Source organism: Salvelinus fontinalis, chromosome 31 (assembly GCF_029448725.1).
Source record: "Salvelinus fontinalis isolate EN_2023a chromosome 31, ASM2944872v1, whole genome shotgun sequence".
NCBI lineage: Eukaryota > Metazoa > Chordata > Actinopteri > Salmoniformes > Salmonidae > Salvelinus > Salvelinus fontinalis.
In genome coordinates this window covers 6,668,323-6,687,013 of record NC_074695.1, presented here as the reverse complement: position 1 = coordinate 6,687,013, position 18,691 = coordinate 6,668,323, and the positions used below count along the sequence as shown (strand labels likewise).

General features: G+C 46.6%; 1 protein-coding gene across 2 annotated transcripts in view; it reads right to left on the bottom strand.

Annotated features, from left to right (window-relative positions):
- LOC129829460 (regulator of G-protein signaling 17-like) overlaps positions 1-18,691 on the bottom strand; it is a 188,291-nt gene that overhangs the window by 40,416 nt on the left and 129,184 nt on the right. The gene's annotated exons all lie outside the window — the stretch shown is intronic.

The following is an 18,691-nucleotide window of genomic DNA, read 5'->3' as shown; positions in this document are numbered from 1 at the left end:
AGGAACACGACCTGATCTAACGAGCACACAGGAACACTACCTGATCTAACGAGCACACAGGAACACGACCTGATCTAACGAGCACACAGGAACACTACCTGATCTAACGAGCACACAGGAACACGACCTGATCTAACGAGCACACAGGAACACTACCTGATCTAACAAGCACACAGGAACACTACCTGATCTAACGAGCACACAGGAACACTACCTGATCTAACGAGCACACAGGAACACTACCTGATCTAACGAGCACACAGGAACACTACCTGATCTAACGAGCACACAGGAACACTACCTGATCTAACGAGCACACAGGAACACGACCTGATCTAACGAGCACACGAGGGGACACGACCTGATCTAACGAGCACACAGGAACACTACCTGATCTAACGAGCACACAGGAACACGACCTGATCTAACGAGCACACAGGAACACGACCTGATCTAACGAGCACACAGGAACACTACCTGATCTAACGAGCACACAGGAACACGACCTGATCTAACGAGCACACAGGAACACTACCTGATCTAACGAGCACACAGGAACACTACCTGATCTAACGAGCACACAGGAACACGACCTGATCTAACGAGCACACAGGAACACGACCTGATCTAACGAGCACACAGGAACACTACCTGATCTAACGAGCACACAGGAACACTACCTGATCTAACGAGCACACAGGACCACGACCTGATCTAACGAGCACACAGGAACACTACCTGATCTAACGAGCACACAGGAACACTACCTGATCTAACGAGCACACAGGAACACTACCTGATCTAACGAGCACACAGGAACACGACCTGATCTAACGAGCACACAGGAACACTACCTGATCTAACGAGCACACAGGAACACGACCTGATCTAACGAGCACACAGGAACACGACCTGATCTAACGACCACACAGGAACACTACCTGATCTAACGAGCACACAGGAACACGACCTGATCTAACGACGACACAGGAACACTACCTGATCTAACGAGCACACAGGAACACTACCTGATCTAACGAGCACACAGGACCACGACCTGATGTAACGAGCACACAGGAACACTACCTGATCTAACGAGCACACAGGACCACTACCTGATCTAACGAGCACACAGGAACACGACCTAATCTAACGAGCACACAGGAACACGACCTGATCTAACGAGCACACAGGAACACTACCTGATCTAACGAGCACACAGGAACACGAAATGATCTAACGAGCACACAGGAACACGACCTGATCTAACGAGCACACAGGAACACTTCCTGATCTAACGAGCACACAGGAACACGACCTGATCTAACGAGCACACAGGAACACGACCTGATCTAACGAGCACACAGGAACACGACCTGATCTAACGAGCACACAGGGATACGACCTGATCTAACGAGCACACAGGAACACGACCTGATCTAACGAGCACACAGGAACACTACCTGATCTAACGAGCACACAGGAACACTACCTGATCTAACGAGCACACAGGACCACTACCTGATCTAACGAGCACACAGGAACACTACCTGATCTAACGAGCACACAGGAACACTACCTGATCTAACGAGCACACAGGAACACGACCTGATCTAACGAGCACACAGGAACACTACCTGATCTAACGAGCAGACAGGAACACTACCTGATCTAACGAGCACACAGGAACACGACCTGATCTAACGAGAACACAGGACCACTACCTGATCGAACGAGCACACAGGACCACTACCTGATCTAACGAGCACACAGGACCACTACCTGATCTAACGAGCACACAGGACCACTACCTGATCTAACGAGCACACAGGAACACGACCTGATCTAACGAGCACACAGGAACACTACCTGATCTAACGAGCACACAGGAACACGACCTGATCTAACGAGCACACAGGAACACTACCTGATCTAACGAGCACACAGGAACACTACCTGATCTAACGAGCACACAGGAACACGACCTGATCTAACGACCACACAGGACCACTACCTGATCTAACGAGCACACAGGACCACTACCTGATCTAACGAGCACACAGGAACACGACCTGATCTAACGAGCACACAGGAACACTACCTGATCTAACGAGCACACAGGAACACGACCTGATCTAACGAGCACACAGGAACACTACCTGATCTAACGATCACACAGGAACACGACCTGATCTAACGAGCACACGAGGGGACACGACCTGATCTAACGAGCACACAGGAACACTACCTGATCTAACGAGCACACAGGAACACGACCTGATCTAACGAGCACACAGGAACACGACCTGATCTAACGAGCACACAGGAACACTACCTGATCTAACGAGCACACAGGAACACGACCTGATCTAACGAGCACACAGGAACACTACCTGATCTAACGAGCACACAGGAACACTACCTGATCTAACGAGCACACAGGAACACGACCTGATCTAACGAGCACACAGGAACACGACCTGATCTAACGAGCACACAGGAACACTACCTGATCTAACGAGCACACAGGAACACGACCTGATCTAACGACGACACAGGAACACTACCTGATCTAACGAGCACACAGGAACACTACCTGATCTAACGAGCACACAGGAACACTACCTGATCTAACGAGCACACAGGAACACTACCTGATCTAACGAGCACACAGGAACACGACCTGATCTAACGAGCACACAGGAACACTACCTGATCTAACGAGCACACAGGAACACGACCTGATCTAACGAGCACACAGGAACACGACCTGATCTAACGACCACACAGGAACACTACCTGATCTAACGAGCACACAGGAACACGACCTGATCTAACGACGACACAGGAACACTACCTGATCTAACGAGCACACAGGAACACTACCTGATCTAACGAGCACACAGGACCACGACCTGATGTAACGAGCACACAGGAACACTACCTGATCTAACGAGCACACAGGACCACTACCTGATCTAACGAGCACACAGGAACACGACCTAATCTAACGAGCACACAGGAACACGACCTGATCTAACGAGCACACAGGAACACTACCTGATCTAACGAGCACACAGGAACACGACCTGATCTAACGAGCACACAGGAACACGACCTGATCTAACGAGCACACAGGAACACTTCCTGATCTAACGAGCACACAGGAACACGACCTGATCTAACGAGCACACAGGAACACGACCTGATCTAACGAGCACACAGGAACACGACCTGATCTAACGAGCACACAGGGATACGACCTGATCTAACGAGCACACAGGAACACGACCTGATCTAACGAGCACACAGGAACACTACCTGATCTAACGAGCACACAGGAACACTACCTGATCTAACGAGCACACAGGACCACTACCTGATCTAACGAGCACACAGGAACACTACCTGATCTAACGAGCACACAGGAACACTACCTGATCTAACGAGCACACAGGAACACGACCTGATCTAACGAGCACACAGGAACACTACCTGATCTAACGAGCAGACAGGAACACTACCTGATCTAACGAGCACACAGGAACACGACCTGATCTAACGAGAACACAGGACCACTACCTGATCGAACGAGCACACAGGACCACTACCTGATCTAACGAGCACACAGGAACACTACCTGATCTAACGAGCACACAGGAACACGACCTGATCTAACGAGCACACAGGAACACGACCTGATCTAACGAGCACACAGGAACACTACCTGATCTAACGAGCACACAGGAACACGACCTGATCTAACGACGACACAGGAACACTACCTGATCTAACGAGCACACAGGAACACTACCTGATCTAACGAGCACACAGGAACACTACCTGTTCTAACGAGCACACAGGAACACTACCTGATCTAACGAGCACACAGGAACACGACCTGATCTAACGAGCACACAGGAACACTACCTGATCTAATGAGCACACAGGAACACGACCTGATCTAACGAGCACACAGGAACACGACCTGATCTAACGAGCACACAGGAACACTACCTGATCTAACGAGCACACAGGAACACGACCTGATCTAACGACGACACAGGAACACTACCTGATCTAACGAGCACACAGGAACACTACCTGATCTAACGAGCACACAGGACCACGACCTGATCTAACGAGCACACAGGAACACTACCTGATCTAACGAGCACACAGGACCACTACCTGATCTAACGAGCACACAGGAACACGACCTAATCTAACGAGCACACAGGAACACGACCTGATCTAACGAGCACACAGGAACACTACCTGATCTAACGAGCACACAGGAACATGACCTGATCTAACGAGCACACAGGAACACGACCTGATCTAACGAGCACACAGGAACACTACCTGATCTAACGAGCACACAGGAACACGACCTGATCTAACGAGCACACAGGAACACGACCTGATCTAACGAGCACACAGGAACACGACCTGATCTAACGAGCACACAGGGACACGACCTGATCTAACGAGCACACAGGAACACGACCTGATCTAACGAGCACACAGGAACACTACCTGATCTAACGAGCACACAGGAACACTACCTGATCTAACGAGCACACAGGACCACTACCTGATCTAACGAGCACACAGGAACACTACCTGATCTAACGAGCACACAGGAACACTACCTGATCTAACGAGCAGACAGGAACACGACCTGATCTAACGAGCACACAGGAACACGACCTGATCTAACGAGAACACAGGACCACTACCTGATCTAACGAGCACACAGGACCACTACCTGATCTAACGAGCACACAGGACCACTACCTGATCTAACGAGCACACAGGACCACTACCTGATCTAACGAGCACACAGGAACACGACCTGATCTAACGAGCACACAGGAACACTACCTGATCTAACGAGCACACAGGAACACGACCTGATCTAACGAGCACACAGGAACACTACCTGATCTAACGAGCACACAGGAACACTACCTGATCTAACGAGCACACAGGAACACGACCTGATCTAACGACCACACAGGACCACTACCTGATCTAACGAGCACACAGGACCACTACCTGATCTAACGAGCACACAGGAACACGACCTGATCTAACGAGCACACAGGAACACTACCTGATCTAACGAGCACACAGGAACACGACCTGATCTAACGAGCACACAGGAACACTACCTGATCTAACGAGCACACAGGAACACGACCTGATCTAACGAGCACACAGGAACACTACCTGATCTAACGAGCACACAGGAACACTACCTGATCTAACGAGCACACAGGAACACTACCTGATCTAACGAGCACACAGGAACACGACCTGATCTAACGAGCACACAGGAACACTACCTGATCTAACGAGCACACAGGAACACTACCTGATCTAACGAGCACACAGGAACACGACCTGATCTAACGAGCACACGAGGGGACACGACCTGATCTAACGAGCACACAGGAACACTACCTGATCTAACGAGCACACAGGAACACGACCTGATCTAACGAGCACACAGGAACACGACCTGATCTAACGAGCACACAGGAACACGACCTGATCTAACGAGCACACAGGAACACGACCTGATCTAACGAGCACACAGGAACACTACCTGATCTAACGAGCACACAGGAACACTACCTGATCTAACGAGCACACAGGAACACGACCTGATCTAACGAGCACACAGGAACACGACCTGATCTAACGAGCACACAGGAACACTACCTGATCTAACGAGCACACAGGAACACTACCTGATCTAACGAGCACACAGGAACACTACCTGATCTAACGAGCACACAGGAACACTACCTGATCTAACGAGCACACAGGAACACTACCTGATCTAACGAGCACACAGGAACACTACCTGATCTAACGACGACACAGGAACACGACCTGATCTAACGACGACACAGGAACACTACCTGATCTAACGAGCACACAGGAACACTACCTGATCTAACGAGCACACAGGAACACTACCTGATCTAACGAGCACACAGGAACACTACCTGATCTAACGAGCACACAGGAACACTACCTGATCTAACGAGCACACAGGAACACGACCTGATCTAACGAGCACACAGGAACACTACCTGATCTAACGAGCACACAGGAACACGACCTGATCTAACGAGCACACAGGAACACGACCTGATCTAACGAGCACACAGGAACACTACCTGATCTAACGAGCACACAGGAACACGACCTGATCTAACGACGACACAGGAACACTACCTGATCTAACGAGCACACAGGAACACTACCTGATCTAACGAGCACACAGGAACACGACCTGATCTAACGAGCACACAGGAACACTACCTGATCTAACGAGCACACAGGACCACTACCTGATCTAACGAGCACACAGGAACACGACCTGATCTAACGAGCACACAGGACACGACCTGATCTAACGAGCACACAGGAACACTACCTGATCTAACGAGCACACAGGAACACGACCTGATCTAACGAGCACACAGGAACACGACCTGATCTAACGAGCACACAGGAACACTACCTGATCTAACGAGCACACAGGAACACGACCTGATCTAACGAGCACACAGGAACACGACCTGATCTAACGAGCACACAGGAACACGACCTGATCTAACGAGCACACAGGGACACGACCTGATCTAACGAGCACACAGGAACACGACCTGATCTAACGAGCACACAGGAACACTACCTGATCTAACGAGCACACAGGAACACGACCTGATCTAACGAGCACACAGGAACACGACCTGATCTAACGAGCACACAGGAACACTACCTGATCTAACGAGCACACAGGAACACGACCTGATCTAACGACGACACAGGAACACTACCTGATCTAACGAGCACACAGGAACACTACCTGATCTAACGAGCACACAGGAACACGACCTGATCTAACGAGCACACAGGAGCACTACCTGATCTAACGAGCACACAGGACCACTACCTGATCTAACGAGCACACAGGAACACGACCTGATCTAACGAGCACACAGGAACACGACCTGATCTAACGAGCACACAGGAACACTACCTGATCTAACGAGCACACAGGAACACGACCTGATCTAACGAGCACACAGGAACACGACCTGATCTAACGAGCACACAGGAACACGACCTGATCTAACGAGCACACAGGAACACGACCTGATCTAACGAGCACACAGGAACACGACCTGATCTAACGAGCACACAGGAACACGACCTGATCTAACGAGCACACAGGGACACGACCTGATGTAACGAGCACACAGGAACACGACCTGATCTAACGAGCACACAGGAACACTACCTGATCTAACGAGCACACAGGAACACTACCTGATCTAACGAGCACACAGGAACACTACCTGATCTAACGAGCACACAGGAACACGACCTGATCTAACGAGCACACAGGAACACTACCTGATCTAACGAGCACACAGGAACACTACCTGATCTAACGAGCACAAGAGGGGACAGCTTTATTAGAGGCCATACTGTTTCTAACTGTCTTAATCTCCCCATAGAAACAACAGTGACAGCACCATCAACAACAACGGAAAGGATCTGTTGCAGCTCTGTAGAAGCCTGGGTCTGTACTTTGTCAATGGTAGGTTACGGGGCGACTCGTTGGGGAGATTCACCTACTGCTCACCTCTTGGCCACAGTACAGTAGACTATATGATCACAGACATTGACCCTTTCTCTCTCAGCTCATTCATCGTCAAGCCACTAACACCTCTGTCTGATCACAGCCAAATTACATTGTTCCTCAAAAGAACAGACATGGAAACAACCAGACATTCACAGCCCAGTAAGCTGTATAACATCAGACATTCACAGCCCAGTAAGCTGTATAACATCAGACATTCACAGCCCAGTAAGCTGTATAACATCAGACATTCACAGCCCAGTAAGCTGTATAACATCAGACATTCACAGCCCAGTAAGCTGTACAACATCACACATTCACAGCCCAGTAAGCTGTATAACATCACACATTTCCAGCCCAGTAAGCTGTATAACATCACACATTCACAGCCCAGTAAGCTGTATAACATCAGACATTCATACAGATGGGCCCAAAACAGCACAGAAGAATACCAGAAAGCAACCTGGAACCAAAATATCCAAACCCTCTTAGAAAACTTTCTGGATACCACATTCACTCACAGTAAAGAAGGCATCAATCTAGCAGTACAAAACGTTAACTATATATTCAGGCAAAACCGCAAAGGAAGCACAACTGAAATTGATAAAAAACAAAACAAAAAAGATCACAGATGACAACTGGTTTGATGCAGATTGTAAAATTATAAGGAACAAAATGTAGAACGCTATCCAACCAAAAGCACAGAGACCCAAATAATGGTGAATTACGTCTGCATTACCGTGAGACTTTAAAACTCTATAAACGTACACTCAGAACCAAAAAAGCAGATTACAGGCAGCTGTAACAAGCAGCTGACACTAATTGAGGAGTCCATAAACACAAACAACTTCTGGCAAAATCTAAACAAGAGGAATTAGCGATACAAAATGGTGACATATGGACAACCCATTTTAAAACACTCTATAACACCGTTCGCATTGACACAAACGCAGAACAACGCCAAATTCATGAGATGTTGAATGGATTAGAAAAAGCTATAAAGGACAATCAAAATCCACTGGACTCCCCAATTACTGACCAGGAGCTCTATAAGAAACTTCAGGCCCTCAAATTTAAAAAGGCATGTGGACCTGATGGCATCCTAAATGAGATGCTCAAACTCACTAGTGCAAAATTTCAATTGGCCATATTAAAACTGTTTAATTTGATCCTGAGTGTAGGTTATTTCCCTGACATCTGGAATCAAGGACTCATAACCCCAATCTTTAAAAACGGAGACAAATTTGACCCTAACAATTACAGAGGCATTTGTGTGAACAGTAACCTGGGGAAGGTTTTCTGTAGTATTATAAATGTAAGAGTTCTAAACTTCCTTAATAAGCACAATGTCTTGAGTAAAAGCCAAATTGGATTTATACCAAAACATCGCACGACCGATCATATTTACACCCTACACACCCTGATAGATTAACATGTTCACCAAAATAATACCAAAATATACGCTTGCTTTATCGACTTCCAAAAAGCATTTGATTCTATTTGGCATACAGGACTGTTCTACAAAGTTATTGAAAGTGATGGAGGGGATAAAACATATGACATAATTAAATCAATGTATACTGGCAATACGTGCAGCATTAAAATTGGCAAGAAAAGAACAGAATTCTTTAACCAGGGGCGGGGCTTTCGCCAGGGTTGCAATCTGAGCCCTGCACTCTTCAATATTTACATTAACGAATTGGCCACAATTCTAGAAAAATCCTCAGCCCCTGGTGTTAGTCTCCACAATTCAGAATTTAAATGCCTACTCTTCGCAGATGACCTATGCCTGCTGTCACCCACAGCACATGGCCTACAGCAGAGCCTGGACCTGCTAGAGCAGTACTGCCAGACCTGGGCCCTGGCAGTAAACCCCAAAAAGACTAAAATAATGATTTTCCAGAGAAGATCCAGATCTCAGGGAATTAGACTAAAGTTCTCAATTGGTACAAAATATATAGATTACTGTACACACTACAATTACTGAGGTTTAAAAATAAGCTCAACTGGACACCTTAATGAGGCTGTGAATGAACTGAGAGAGAAAGCACGCAGGGCATTCTACGCCATTAAAAAGCAAATTCAAATTGAAATACCTATTAGAATTTGGCTAAAACTAATTGAATATGTCATTGAACCAATTGCACTTTATGGCAGCGAGGTGTGGGGTCCACTTGCAAAACAAGATTTCATCTATTGGGACAAATACCCCATTGAACCCCTGCATGCAGAGTTCTGTAAGATTCTCCTACATGTCCAGAGGAAAACTACAAACAATACATGCAGGGCAGAATTAGGCCAATATCCACTAATAATAAAAACTCAAAAAAGAGCAATTAAGTTTTAGAAATGTCTAAAATCCAGTGACCCCCTCTCATATCATTACCAAGCCCTGCAATGCCATGAGCTGAGCAAAGAAAAGAGTCCCCTCATCCAGCGGGTCCTGGGGCTGAGTTCACAAACCTGTTCTACTAACACACTGAAGCCTCAGTCCCCTCATCCAGCTGGTCCTGGGGCTGAGTTCACTAACCTGTTCTACTAACACACTGAAGCCTCAGTCCCCTCATCCAGCTGGTCCTGGGGCTGTGTTCACTAACCTGTTCTACTAACACACTGAAGCCTCAGACCCCTCATCCAGCTGGTCCTGGGGCTGAGTTCACTAACCTGTTCTACTAACACACTGAAGCCTCAGTCCCCTCATCCAGCTGGTCCTGGGGCTGAGTTCACAAACCTGTTCTACTAACACACTGAAGCCTCAGTCCCCTCATCCAGCTGGTCCTGGGGCTGAGTTCACTAACCTGTTCTACTAACACACTGAAGCCTCAGTCCCCTCATCCAGCTGGTCCTGGGGCTGAGTTCACTAACCTGTTCTACTAACACACTGAAGCCTCAGTCCCCTCATCCAGCTGGTCCTGGGGCTGAGTTCACAAACCTGTTCTACTAACACACTGAAGCCTCAGTCCCCTCATCCAGCTGGTCCTGGGGCTGAGTTCACAAACCTGTTCTACTAACACACTGAAGCCTCAGTCCCCTCATCCAGCTGGTCCTGGGGCTGAGTTCACTAACCTGTTCTACTATCACACTGAAGCCTCAGTCCCCTCATCCAGCTGGTCCTGGGGCTGAGTTCACTAACCTGTTCTACTAACACACTGAAGCCTCAGTCCCCTCATCCAGCGGGTCCTGGGGCTGAGTTCACTAACCTGTTCTACTAACACACTGAAGCCTCAGTCCCCTCATCCAGCTGGTCCTGGGGCTGAGTTCACTAACCTGTTCTACTAACACACTGAAACCTCAGTCCCCTCATCCAGCTGGTCCTGGGGCTGAGTTCACTAACCTGTTCTACTAACATACTGAAGCCTCAGTCCCCTCATCCAGCTGGTCCTGGGGCTGAGTTCACTAACCTGTTCTACTAACACACTGAAGCCTCAGTCCCCTCATCCAGCTGGTCCTGGGGCTGAATTCACAAACCTGTTCTACTAACACACTGAAGCCTCAGTCCCCTCATCCAGCTGGTCCTGGGGCTGTGTTCACTAACCTGTTCTACTAACACACTGAAGCCTCAGTCCCCTCATCCAGCTGGTCCTGGGGCTGAGTTCACTAACCTGTTCTACTAACACACTGAAGCCTCAGTCCCCTCATCCAGCTGGTCCTGGGGCTGAGTTCACAAACCTGTTCTACTAACACACTGAAGCCTCAGTCCCCTCATCCAGCTGGTCCTGGGGCTGAGTTCACAAACCTGTTCTACTAACACACTGAAGCCTCAGTCCCCTCATCCAGCGGGTCCTGGGGCTGAGTTCACTAACCTGTTCTACTAACACACTGAAGCCTCAGTCCCCTCATCCAGCTGGTCCTGGGGCTGAGTTCACTAACCTGTTCTACTAACACACTGAAACCTCAGTCCCCTCATCCAGCTGGTCCTGGGGCTGAGTTCACTAACCTGTTCTACTAACACACTGAAGCCTCAGTCCCCTCATCCAGCTGGTCCTGGGGCTGAGTTCACTAACCTGTTCTACTAACACACTGAAACCTCAGTCCCCTCATCCAGCTGGTCCTGGGGCTGAGTTCACTAACATGTTCTACTAACACACTGAAGCCTCAGTCCCCTCATCCAGCGGGTCTTGGGGCTGAGTTCACTAACCTGTTCTACTAACACGCTGAAACCTCAGGACCAGAACATCCAATCAATCAGAATAAACCAAATTACAACACAGTCAAAAGAAAACTACATTGCTTATTGGGAAACACAAGCACAAAGCAGTACTATCTGGCCCTAAATCGACAGTACACTGTGGCTAAATATTTGACCATGGTTACTGATCAAAACCTTAGAAAGACCTTGACAAAGTACAGGCTCAGTGAGTACAGCCTTGCCATTGAGAAGGGTAGACACAGGAAAACCTGGCTCGCTGTAGAGGAAAGGCTGTGCAACCACTGCACAACAGCAGAACCTGAGACGGAGCTGCATTTCCTGACAAAATGTCAAAAATATAAAACAATTAGAGAGTGTCATTATCCCAAATTTGAAACCCTTATTCAAGGTTTCAAAGACCTCTCTGATGAGGATAGGCTACCCGTCCTGTTGGGGGAGGACGCAGAGAGCTGTGGGTTGGCAGCGCACTACATTGCTGCCTGCCATAAGTTGAGGGACAGTGTCTGACAGACCAATCAACCTGCACATGTACTCTACTGTATGTTTAATGTTATTGTTTAATGTATGGTTATTTTGACCCTTGGTTATTGTTGTTACTGTTGTCCCGTTGACAATTTTGATTCTCATTCTTTTTATGCATTTTCTTTATATTGTAAATATTCATGTGTACATTGTTACGCCATGCCAATAAAGCAAATTGAATTGAAAGAGAGAGAGAGAGTTAGATGAATAGAGCTAGCCCTAGAGTCTTTCTTTTTGCCTTCATTGGAATCGCTCCATTCCTGGCAGAGGCGAATTACAGTGCTAAAGTTTAATGTGGAGAGATCACACTCCATATCTGAGCTTCATATGTAACTCCCCAGAGAGAGAGAGAGAGAGACAGAGAGAGAGAGAGAGAGAGAGAGAGAGAGAGAGAGAAAGAGAGACAGAGAGAGAGAGAAATAGAGAGAGAGAGACAGAGAGAGAGAGAGCGAGAGAAAGAGAGACAGAGAGAGAAAGAGAGAGAGAAATAGAGAGACAGAGAGAGAGAGAAAGAGAGAGAGAGAGAGAGCGGTTGCTCAGTCTCATCTCTTTCAGGACTGAGGGGAGGACAGAGAGGAGAGGACAGGGAATTGAGACATTATACCCTCGTGGGAGATAAGAGCGAGTCAGAGACGCTGTTTACCCAGCTAGCCCGGAACGATCTGCCATCTTCAAGCCCTGTAGGCTACTCAGTCTGCTGCGTCACCAGGTTCCTAATGATTCTAGTGGATTTTTCTTTGTACTGAAATCCTTCAATTTGGATCCAACCCAGGGCTATATGTCTTAGTACATTTACACATCTATGTACACCTCACCACAATCTGCAACTTAATAATTGAACATGAGTTTTGGAATAAAGTTTTGTAGGGAAACTTAAAGTCAAAATATCTCAACAGTTTTAAGAAAGAAGATTGATAAAGCTATTTTTCCTAGATAGTAGTTATCCTTCTCTGTTACAAACAGAAAGGACCGCAACCTGGAGGTCAGAGTAGAGGCTGTTAAAAGCTTTATCCAACCTGGAGGTCAGAGTAGAGGCTGTTAAAAGCTTTATCCAACCTGGAGGTCAGAGTAGAGACTGTTAAAAGCTTTATCCAACCTGGAGGTCAGAGTAGAGGCTGTTAAAAGCTTTATCCAACCTGGAGGTCAGAGTAGAGACTGTTAAAAGCTTTATCCAACCTGGAGGTCAGAGTAGAGACTGTTAAAAGCTTTATCCAACCTGGAGGTCAGAGTAGAGGCTGTTAAAAGCTTTATCCAACCTGGAGGTCAGAGTAGAGGCTGTTAAAAGCTTTATCCAACCTGGAGGTCAGAGTAGAGACTGTTAAAAGCTTTATCCAACCTGGAGGTCAGAGTAGAGGCTGTTAAAAGCTTTATCCAACCTGGAGGTCAGAGTAGAGGCTGTTAAAAGCTTTATCCAACCTGGAGGTCAGAGTAGAGACTGTTAAAAGCTTTATCCAACCTGGAGGTCAGAGTAGAGACTGTTAAAAGCTTTATCCAACCTGGAGGTCAGAGTAGAGGCTGTTAAAAGCTTTATCCAACCTGGAGGTCAGAGTAGAGACTGTTAAAAGCTTTATCCAACCTGGAGGTCAGAGTAGAGACTGTTAAAAGCTTTATCCAACCTGGAGGTCAGAGTAGAGACTGTTAAAAGCTTTATCCAACCTGGAGGTCAGAGTAGAGGCTGTTAAAAGCTTTATCCAACCTGGAGGTCAGAGTAGAGGCTGTTAAAAGCTTTATCCAACCTGGAGGTCAGAGTAGAGACTGTTAAAAGCTTTATCCAACCTGGAGGTCAGAGTAGAGGCTGTTAAAAGCTTTATCCAACCTGGAGGTCAGAGTAGAGACTGTTAAAAGCTTTATCCAACCTGGAGGTCAGAGTAGAGGCTGTTAAAAGCTTTATCCAACCTGGAGGTCAGAGTAGAGGCTGTTAAAAGCTTTATCCAACCTGGAAGTCAGAGTAGAGGCTGTTAAAAGCTTTATCCAACCTGGAGGTCAGAGTAGAGACTGTTAAAAGCTTTATCCAACCTGGAGGTCAGAGTAGAGACTGTTAAAAGCTTTATCCAACCTGGAGGTCAGAGTAGAGGCTGTTAAAAGCTTTATCCAACCTGGAGGTCAGAGTAGAGACTGTTAAAAGCTTTATCCAACCTGGAGGTCAGAGTAGAGGCTGTTAAAAGCTTTATCCAACCTGGAAGTCAGAGTAGAGGCTGTTAAAATAATGATTTTCCAGAGAAGATCCAAATCTCAGGGAATTAGACTAAAGTTCTCAATTGGTATAAAATATATAGTGTACTGTACACACTACAATTACTGAGGTTTAAAAATAAGCTCAACTGGACACCTTAATGAGGCAGTGAATGAACTGAGAGAGAAAGCACGCAGGGCATTCTACGCCATTAAAAAGCAAATTCAAATTGAAATACCTATTAGAATTTGGCTAAAACTAATTGAATATGTCATTGAACCAATTGCACTTTATGGCAGCAAGGTGTGGGGTCCACTTGCAAAACAAGATTTCATCAAATGGGACAAACACCCATTGAACCCCTGCATGCAGAGCTCTGTAAGATTCTCCTACATGTCCAACCTGGAAGTCAGAGTAGAGGCTGTTACCTACCAGTAATGCTGTGCCCTCATTGCCATCCTATCAGCCACCTACCAGTAATGCTGTGCCCTCATTGCCATCCTATCAGCCACCTACCAGCCACGCCTAGCAAGTTGTTACTCATTGCTTATACAACGGGTGGGTCTAATCCTGGATGCTGGTTGGTTAAAACCGCATTCCAGCCGGTGTCTATTCCACCAGTTACCACCGGCTAAGTCTATGATGTCAAAATGCCTATTTACTCTGTTCCATTAGCTCAATCCACTGTCTCATCAGCTCAATCCACTGTCTCATCAGCTCAATCCCCTGTCTCATCAGCTCAATCCACTGTCTCATCAGCTCAATCCCCTGTCTCATCAGCTCAATCCACTGTCTCATCAGCTCAATCCACTGTCTCATCAGCTCAATCCACTGTCTCATCAGCTCAATCCACTGTGTCATCAGCTCAGCCCACTGTCTCATCAGCCCAATCCACTGTCTCATCAGCTCAATCCACTGTCTCACCAGCTCAATCCACTGTCTCATCAGCCCAATCCACTGTCTCATCAGCTCAATCCACTGTCTCATCAGCTCAGCCCACTGTCTCATCAGCTCAATCCACTGTCTCATCAGCTCAATCCACTGTCTCACCAGCTCAATCCACTGTCTCATCAGCCCAATCCACTGTCTCATCAGCTCAATCCACTGTCTCATCAGCTCAATCCACTGTCTCATCAGCTCAGCCCACTGTCTCATCAGCTCAATCCACTGTCTCATCAGCTCAGCCCACTGTCTCATCAGCTCAGCCCACTGTCTCATCAGCTCAGCCCACTGTCTCATCAGCTCAGCCCACTGTCTCATCAGCTCAATCCACTGTCTCATCAGCTCAGCCCACTGTCTCATCAGCTCAGCCCACTGTCTCATCAGCTCAGCCCACTGTCTCATCAGCTCAGCCCACTGTCTCATCAGCTCAGCCCACTGTCTCATCAGCTCAATCCACTGTCTCATCAGCTCAATCCACTGTCTCATCAGCTCAATCCACTGTCTCATCAGCCCAATCCACTGTCTCATCAGCTCAATCCACTGTGTCATCAGCTCAGCCAGGTACTTTATGTACTAGGATCTACACCGTGAAAAAACACCTAGACACTATCTCCCATTTTCTTTTTGAAACTAGCAATTGGTTTTCAACAGTGGGGATTTGTCTCTCTCCGACATTTACAACACCGTTTCAATATGGAAATGAGGTCTCCGGCTGTCCCATTGTAATGAAGGAGGCAGACAGGCTGGCTTTTTGAGGTCTCCGACTGTCCCATTGTAATGAAGGAGGCAGACAGGCTGGCTTTTTGAGGTCTCCAGCTGTCCCATTGTAATGAAGGAGGCAGACAGGCTGGCTTTTTGAGGTCTCCAGCTGTCCCATTGTAATGAAGGAGGCAGACAGGCTGGCTTTTTGAGGTCTCCAGCTGTCCCATTGTAATGAAGGAGGCAGACAGGCTGGCTTTTTGAGGTCTCCATCTGTCCCATTGTAATGAAGGAGGCAGACAGGCTGGCTTTTTGAGGTCTCCAGCTGTCCCATTGTAATGAAGGAGGCAGACAGGCTGGCTTTTTGAGGTCTCCAGCTGTCCCATTGTAATGAAGGAGGCAGACAGGCTGGCTTTTTAAGGTCTCCGGCTGTCCCATTGTAATGAAGGAGGCAGACAGGCTGGCTTTTTGAGGTCTCCAGCTGTCCCATTGTAATGAAGGAGGCAGACAGGCTGTCTTTCTTTACTCAGCCAGTCGAAATCATGAATCGTCATTCTATTTTTATGAATATATATATACAAAGAAAAACACTGATTCCAGCTAGTTTGCTGTAATTCCAGCTTCAGTTTGAAGTGATTGTGTTAGCTGTGTAGTTGGCTATCTCTTCTGAAAAGTGGCCCGGCAAGTGAGAAAATGATCTATACCAGGCAAAATTATCTATACCAGGCAAAATGATCTATACCAGGCAAAATGATCTATACCAGGCAAAATGATCTATACCAGGCAAAATGATCTATACCAGGCAAAATGATCTATACCAGGCAAAATGATCTATACCAGGCAAAATGATCTATACCAGGCAAAATGATCTATACCAGGCAAAATGTCACATCATTGTTATGGATGTATCCTCAACAAACCACTAGAACATTAAACCACTTAAACAGCTTAAACAAAAACACAAATGCAGCTACTTTGCTGTTATTCTGGCTGGGCTGTTTGACGTCACTGTGTTAGCCGATGTTGGCTAGCTAACAAGCAAGGGATAAGAACGTTACCAGTCATCATGGAAACGGAACATTTAAAACGAACGATTGGGTCGCGTCCATAGATACAGAACAGAAAGACTGAACGATTGGGTCATGTCTCTGGCAACCGAACCAATAGAATGAACGACCAGCCGGATTGGGTAGCTTCCCTAGATTTGATTTGTTTTGGGACTATATTTTGTAGAAATATGTTATAGTATCAACAGATTATTCCAAATAATATTTATTTTTAATGAAAATATGTTGAATATGTTAGTAAATGTTCTCAAAAAACAAAAATAAATAAATAAATAATAATATAAATACTGTCGAAGCCAGTGTTTGGAGGATACATTTACACAGTTTGCTAACAACACCCGTTCGAATATATCCTCCAAACATCTGCTTCTCTGTTTGCTAACAACACCCGTTCGAATATATCCTCCAAACATCTGCTTCTCTGTTTGCTAACAACACCCGTTCGAATATATCCTCCAAACATCTGCTTCTCTGTTTGCTAACAACACCCGTTCGAATATATCCTCCAAACATCTGCTTCTCTGTTTGCTAACAACACCCGTTCGAATATATCCTCCAAACATCTGCTTCTCTGTTTGCTAACAACACCCGTTCGAATATATCCTCCAAACATCTGCTTCTCTGTTTGCTAACAACACCCGTTCGAATATATCCTCCAAACATCTGCTTCTCTGTTTGCTAACAACACCCGTTCGAATATATCCTCCAAACATCTGCTTCTCTGGCATCACTTTAATAATCATCGGTACAACTGCACAGTTTCTGTATTATGGGAACAATTTTCCGCAAACTAACGAATGTTCTGAGTTTGGAGGGACATGGAGTAGTCTTTCCAATTTGAGACGTGAAATGGGGAGTACTTGTACATCTGTCTATCCTGGAAGGGGATGACAGATATGGAGAAGAGGATGACAGATATGAGGAAGAGGATGACAGATTTGGAGAATAGGATGACAGATACACAGAAGATGATGACAGATATGGAAAAGAGGATGACATATATGAGGAAGAGGATGACATATATGGAGAAGAGGATGACAGATACGGAGAAGAGGATGACAGATATGGAGAAGAGGATGACAGGTAATGGAGAAGAGGAAGATAGATATGAGAAAGAGGAGAAGAGGACGAAAGATATAGAGAAGAGGATGACAGATATGAGGAAGAGGAGAAGATGATGACAGATATGGAGAAGGGGATGACAGATATGGAGAAGAGGATGACAGATATGGAGAAGAGGATGACAGATATGAGAAAGAGGAGAAGAGGACGACAGATACGGAGAAGAAGATGACAGATACGGAGAAGAGGACGACAGATACGGAGAAGAAGATGACAGATACGGAGAAGAGGACGACAGATACGGAGAAGAAGATGACAGATACGGAGAAGAGGATGACAGATATGGAGAAGTGGATTATAGATATGAGAAAGAGGAGAAGAGGACGACAGATATGGAGAAGAGGATG